Source organism: Peromyscus leucopus, chromosome 7 (assembly GCF_004664715.2).
Source record: "Peromyscus leucopus breed LL Stock chromosome 7, UCI_PerLeu_2.1, whole genome shotgun sequence".
Lineage (NCBI taxonomy): Eukaryota > Metazoa > Chordata > Mammalia > Rodentia > Cricetidae > Peromyscus > Peromyscus leucopus.
The window spans coordinates 17730307-17736735 of record NC_051069.1 but is presented as its reverse complement, the minus strand read 5'-3'; the positions used below and the strand labels follow the sequence as shown (position 1 = coordinate 17736735).

At 46.1% G+C, this 6429-nt stretch overlaps 1 protein-coding gene across 1 annotated transcript in view; it reads left to right on the top strand.

The window, feature by feature from the left end:
- Positions 1–6164: 6164 nt before the first annotated feature.
- Tmem266 (transmembrane protein 266) overlaps positions 6165–6429 on the top strand; it is a 115881-nt gene continuing 115616 nt past the window's right edge. Inside the window, exon 1 of the mRNA XM_028865009.2 lies at positions 6165–6252. The gene's annotated coding sequence lies outside the window, so the exon portion shown is untranslated. The remainder of the gene's footprint in view (positions 6253–6429) is intronic.

Sequence of the window (6429 nt, the reverse complement as noted above, 5' to 3'; positions counted from 1 at the left end):
GAGGTTGAAGTCACGTATCTTCATTGATCACTCTCCACTTTTACTCTCTGAGACAGGGTCTCTTGCTGAATCTGAAGTCCGATTGGCCTAGGCTGGCTGGCTAGCCAATGTCTGCTTTTTTCTATTCATCCCAGCAAATCTGGGGGTACCATCCCATGCTGCCTTCTACAACTTTTTTTAAGTGGGTTCTAGGGATCCAGATTCAAGCCCCTGTGCTTAAATAGCAGGCTTTTAACCAACTGAGCCATCTCCCCAGCCCAAAAGAGGTTTATCATGAAGCTATTCTTTGTCTTGACTACTATAAGAAAAAATTTTCACATACATTGTTATAGACACTTAGTATGGATTGTCATTTCAATAGGGTGGTAGTTTTCATCAGAAAGAAGAAAGAGAAGTGGTATATAATATGATTTACCCTCTATTTTTAAAGTTCATTTTCCCCCCAAAGCATTTATTTTATATGGTACTGAAGAAGATCAAGACGGTGACTCAGAGCATGCTGTATAAGGGTGTCGTCTACAGATGTTGGAAGGCATAGCAAACAGTTCAGGACCTTTTCATAGGCATACAAATAAGAATATGATAGGTTTAATAACAGTATACTTATCAAAAACTTACCTACTTTCAAGCTTGACCATGTTAGCACTTTATTTTTCTGGCTCACTTTTTAAGCCTGATAAGTTAAAAAGTCAATTTTCTCTTCTTTGGATAAAATGATCATACTAAAAAACCCTGGAGCTAGAAAGGGTTGGAGAATGCCTTGAGTGAGTAAAGTCCTTCCTAAACCAAGCCCCATTGCTGTAGGGGATGAAGATGGAAGAATGGGTTAGGAGATGGAGCCCTGGGATCCAGAATGCTTTTGCAGCTACGTCACGATGCTCACATTTACTTGGGCACAGCTCTGTGTACACCTGAAGCAGCTGGACCTGGGGGCTGAACTTCAGGTCTCTGAATCAGCGCTCCTTACAAACTGTAAGATCATGAACAGTTACCTACTCCCTCTGTCTCCCTTATAATAACTACACCTTTCCAAAAGAGTAGTTATGAAAAATTAATGCAAATAAAGCTTGTAGAATGTCTGGAACACTGTAAGCATTTAATAAATGTCAGCAATTACTTGAACTTGTCCTGGTTAGGGTTTCTGTTGCTGTAATGAACACCATGACCAAAGCAACTTATAGAGGAAAAGACTGGTTTCCGCTTTGACTTCCAGGTAACAGTCCATCACTGAGGGAAGTCAGGGCAGGAACTCAAGGCAGGCCTAGAGGCAGGAGCTGATGCTGAAGCCATGGAGGGGTGCTGCTTACTGGCTTGCTCTTTATGGCTTGCTCAGCCTGCTTTCTTATAGAACCCATGACTACCAGTTCATGGATGGCACCACCCACAGTGGCCTGGACCCTCCCTTACCAATCACTGATTTTAAAAATGCCTCACAGCCAGATCTTAGGGGGGAATTTTCTCAATTGAGGGTCCCTCCTTTCAGATGACTCTTGCTTGTTTCAAGTTGCCATAAAAATAGCCCTCACAGAAGTCTAAAAAAAAAAAAAAAAAAAAAAAAAAAAAGCTGTCTCTGCTACGTTTTATCATAACTCAGTCACAGTATACTAGAATTAAGCACTGGATCTTCTGTTTTCAAATATATATTTGTTGATGTTCCACTTTGACATATGAGCTGTATAGCCAAGGAAACAGTTGTCTCGGGAAGCACTTGCAAACATCCAAATAGAAACACATAGAGAAGCTCACTTGAAAACGGAGTATTTCTCATTTGGTGATCCCCTGGGACCAGTACTCAAAGAATATTTTTCAGAAGGATCTTCTATAGATACCCCACTACAAAAGAATTTTCAGTAATGATCACAAAATGAAATGCTAGTAGCTAGGAAATAAAGATGGGGTTAAGATATGAACTTCAACTCTTGGCTTACCTTGAACTTTCATGAATTTATATGGAATACACCCAGAAGCTGAGGTTATGCTTAAGTAAAGGCCAACTAACTGCAGCACAGGGGTTCTCTAAGTTAATGCTCATGAAGAGTAGAAAGTATGTCACAGGGTAAATGGTTAAAATACTCGAATTTGGAGTGGTGCTGGTGATTAAGTCTAGGGCCTTCTTCCAGTGTGAAACATACTCTCTCCCTCCCTCTCTCTCTCTCTCTCTCTCTCTCTCTCTCTCTCTCTCTCTCTCTCTCTCTTGTGCATGCACACAGGAACTGAACCTTTTTCTTTTAATAGTATTTTGAGAAAGGTATAGCAAAATGTGCAGGCCAGCCTCAAACTGTGTAGCTGAGGTTGGCCTCAAAGTTTTCAGCCTCCTGCTGGAGCTGGGGTGACAGGTGGATACCACCATGCTCACCAAGGAAACCTTTTTACAGCTGTTTATTGCAGCTGAATAAATGCATGCTATTGTACTTTCTGCTGCATCCAATATAGACCATCTGCATATGAATGTTGCTAATTATGTCCAATATATTTACTTATTAAAGCTATCTCAGCAGGATTTTTTTAATTGCTTGCTGGTAGTTACTATGAATACTTAAGCCTCAGTAAATATGACAAAAAATATATTCCACTTTTCCAGTTCTCACGAACACAGCTTGGCTTCCCCTGTATATTCCACATTAGCAAAGCTGTGCTTAAGTTTACATGAAAGTGCTCATAAAATATGCACATGTAGATAAACAACAATTTAAGGACTTGGTGTAGAACTCCAAGTGTTCTACATGAGAAATCAATTTTTTTTTCAATTAGCCACTTGAACAGAAATTTTAATTCTGGAATCAATTCCCCCCCCCCAGACATTCACAGGACCAACATCATCTTCAATTTCCTCTCCCATAATCTCACAGCCATGGTCTGAGCATGCACAAAACTCTGTTTGTGTGATTCTGGTGCTCTTGACAATGCTGTCTTCTTTCTGATTTTGGATTTTTGAGCTCCCTATGGGGCCCAGCCCAACGACTTTAAACCCATGATCCTCCTGCCTCAGCTTCTCCAGTGCTGGGAGTACTGGCATGTTCTCTGCCCCCATACACACAGGAAGAAAAAAGGCAATCTTTTTAAATGAAATGTGCGGCCTACCCCTAAAGCATCTTGACATGCATATTATGCCAATGACGCCACCTCCTTAGAAACTTGTCTGGAGAGAAAGCAATACACAATGTTAGGCAGTTTCCTCCATCCTGACTTATCTTCTTTTCCTGCTGCTCTCTCTCTCTCTCTCTTACACACACACACACACACACACACACACACACACACACACACACACACACACCCTCCCGTTTGTCATCTGATATTCACTGAAGCAACACCTGTGCTATTTATAGCTGGTGGAGTCCCCGACCTCCTCTATCAATAATGATCACCTGAAACAGTTAAAACAAAATTCTCCTCAATCTTCTGGAAATTAGATTTCGGTGTTTTTGAGAGGCTCCAGACTCTGACCTGAAACACGTGTTCTTCACTGATTCCTGAAGGCTTGCTGAGTACCAGCTCCCTGAAGCCTGCCGTAGATTTTAGTTCTAGACCAATGATAATCCTTCCCTGGGCCTCAGAGCTTAGTATTTAAGAAAGAAAAGCAGACAAAACTAGAGAAAGCAGAAAGGCATCTTGTCGTTATGCCTCTCCGCCCAAGCTAAAGTTTCAACACCCTAAAGCAGCAGTTTTCAACCTGTGGGTTGTAACCCCTCAAGGAGTTGAAGACCCTTTTACAGGGGTCGCCTGAGACCATTGGAAAACACAGATATTTACATTACGATTCACACCAGTAGCAAAATTAGCTACGAAGTAGCAACGAAAATATTTTTATGGTTGGGGTCACCACAACATGAAGAACTGTATTAGAGGCTCGCAGCATTAGGAAGGCTGAGAACCACTGCACCTAGAAACTCTCAAAGGAAGATTTTACTGTGCTGTGGAAGTGACCACCGCCAGGGGGAAACCTAGAGCTGACAAGTTGCAACTATTTGGGGATTTTTGAATTTTTCCAAGGGGGTTGAGGAGAAGGAAGAGAGACATGAGGAAAGAGATGAGTGAAGATACCTATGACTGGGCTATGGTTCAGTGGTGGGGCACTTGTGGAGCACAAGTGAGGCCCTGGGTTCAATCCCCTTGTGCTGCAAAAAACAAGCAAGCCAGAATGCACTGGCAAAGACGCTGTGTGCATCTCATATACACGTCTCTCCCCAGGAGGTCTCCTGAGACAACCATGGTAGAAAACAATGTTACCCTAAAGTAGCACAGACTTACACGGAATACAAAGTTTCCAGATAAATAGATGCAGTCAATTTTTCTCCCTGTAAGTACTTGTCCTACTTTTAATATTTAATTAGAGTTTTATTTAATTAGCCTTTACTTAACTTACAGTTTCCAACCCGTCATTGAGAGAAGTCAGAGGCAGGACCTGAAGCAGAGGCATTAAAGAACACTGCTTGCTGGCTCGCTCAGTCTGCTTTCTTATAGCATCGCCCATAGTGGGCTGGGCCTCCCACATCAATCATTAATCAAGAGAATGCCCCACAGCCATGTCAGCCAGACCAGTCATATGGAGGCAATTCCTCAACTGGAAAGGACTCAGTCCCTAATAATGAGGTGTGTGTGTGCGGGGTGGGGGTGGTGGTGGTGGTGGGGTGGTGGTGAGTGGTTTAACAAATAAGCAGTTGACAAACATCTCCCATTTTGTAGACTGTCTCCTCACTCTCGATTTTCAGGGGTGTGGGAGGCGGGCGGTGACTACAGAAACTTGTAATTTCATGCAGTCCCATTTAGTAATTTCAGGGATTATTTCTTGTGCTTGTTATTGGAGTCTTATTCAGCAAAGTCTATACTTGTGTTTATATCTTAATGTTTTGCAAGATGTCTAACCAGCACATTGTCACGAACACTGTTCAATACCTTCAAGGAAATCTTGTGTAGTTCTACTAAGTGGTGATATAACATGGTGAGAGAGCATCAGTTCTTTCCAGTCTACTTAAGCCTAGAATTGGTACGGGGAAACCTTACCAAACCAGATAATTTCTATAGCTATCTCCTCCAAGGACTTTTCCCCTTTGAAATGAGACATTAGAGATGGTTAAGAAATGTTGGAAGGCAAGGAAGGATCAAAGAAACAATACTTTTTCCTCCAGTTGGCCAAAATTAGATGTGCTTTCCCTATCTAGACATTCCTGCATCAATTGAAAGATTGATCCGAGACCTTGAGGCAGTTTCTACAGCCCGGGTTTAAAAGTCGTCAACTATAATTACCATCGTTTTGCTAGAAAGGCTGAGTGGGAAGAAAAGGCAAGAAAGTCGCAGGGCATTTCTGAAGGCCGCGTGAACCTAATCAAATAGTGATTACTCTGGAGGGGAAGCCAGGGAGGAGAACCTCAAAGTCACTTAGAAACTTCGTGTCCTAAAGAAAGGAGGATTTTCAATCTTAAAATTATCTTAACATAAAAAGGCCAGAACGTCAAAGGAAAACGGCTATATTTTTAACAGGAATTGGAGACTACAAACTGCTTTTAAAAACTGTTCACAGCAGTACATGTACACGTGAGGATTAAAAAAAACAAAAACAAAAACCCCTCAGATAGCTCGGTGACTTGGTCTGCTCTAGGCAGTCTCAATCGGGACAGGTGCTTCAAGGGCAGAACTCTTCTGAGATACGGGACCAACACACAAACTGTATCCGTCCCCGGAGAACGTGATGGGGACCACTGAGAGGTGGGCAATGCCTTCAAAGGCTCCTAGGGGCAATGCACACGCCAGGGGCGACAGGCAGAAACCTCGGAGGACACTGCGCGCCGCCGCTCGCTGCGCATCGCGTGCGAAAACGCACCCAGGGAGGTGCGGTGGGACCGCGGGCGCCCACCCCCGGCCGCACCCGCCAGCCTCCGCCTCGGGCTCCCAGTCGCGACCCCGTCACCCGCGCCGCGATGCCCGCGCGCCCTTCGGCGGGGGCGACTGCCCACGCGCGGCCCCGGCGGGTCGCCGTTTCCTAGACAGCCGCACGGCCCCTCCGCAGCCTCCGGAACGCGCGCGGGCGCGGGCGCGGGTGCGGGTGCCGGCAGCGAGAGCGCAGGCGCGGGCCCGGGAGAGCCGCCGGCGCCAAGGCGCGCGCGCGCGTGCTCCGAAGGGGGTGGGCGGAGGGGCGGAGGGAGCGGCGGGGCCGCGAGGGGGCGGGGGGGGGGGTGCGGAGAGGAAAGCCCCGGGAGCGGGAGCGCGGGCCCAGCGCCGCAGAGCAGAGCGAATCCTGAGCCCCAGCAGCAGGTACGTGTTCTTGCAGCCGGCGGCCGCCGGGGCTTCCCCTGCCGTAGCCGTAGCCGGGGCGGACGGGTGAGGGAGGCAAGGGTAGGGGCGGGTCACGGTTTGCAGGGTGAGTGCCCTGGAGGACCGGGATCCTGCAGCTGACCTTCATGCCCCGGGCTGGGGAGCCGGGCGACCATC